Source organism: Gracilinanus agilis, chromosome 2 (assembly GCF_016433145.1).
Source record: "Gracilinanus agilis isolate LMUSP501 chromosome 2, AgileGrace, whole genome shotgun sequence".
In the NCBI taxonomy this organism is placed as follows: Eukaryota; Metazoa; Chordata; class Mammalia; order Didelphimorphia; family Didelphidae; genus Gracilinanus; species Gracilinanus agilis.
The window spans coordinates 632201240-632201898 of NC_058131.1; positions in this window are offsets into that span (position 1 = coordinate 632201240).

The following is a 659-nucleotide window of genomic DNA, read 5'->3' on the forward strand; positions in this document are numbered from 1 at the left end:
GGGGTGTTTGATATGAGAAATGTCCTCAGATATATGTGGAGAGGGGGAAGGGATTAGTCCCTCTGGCACATGTGCCATAGGTTTGCCAACACAAGTATAGGGAATTCTGGGGTGAGGAAGCTCCCTCTAACAATGCAGACCATTACTTCTCTATAACTTAGAATGAAAAAGAGCTATCTAGAGAACACTGTGACTTGTTTAGGATCACACAGCCAATATTTGTCAGAGGCAGGACTTGATCCCAGGTCTTTTACTTTTAGGTTACTTCTCTATCCACTATGTCACACTGCTAATGGAGTAAATAAAGACCAGTAATATAGGAAGTGGTCTGATGTATTCCCAATATAGAAATAATTTAGTTTGGCAGGAATAGACAGTATATGGAAGGGAGAAGTGGGTGACAGAGTATTTCTGAATTATGGAAGCCTTGGAATGCCAGGCTAAAATAAGGGTTTGGCTGTTTCACATCAGAGATTCTAACTTGGTCAATTCTTTTTAATTTAAAAATTTTAATTTCTTACATTTCTTTTAATTTTAATTTCTTTTTCTTAAAAACTTATCTTCTGTCTTAGCATTAATTCTAAGACAGGAGAGTGGTAAAAGTTAGTTAATTGGGCTTAAGTGACTTGCCATGGATCATAAAGCTAGGAATTGTCTGA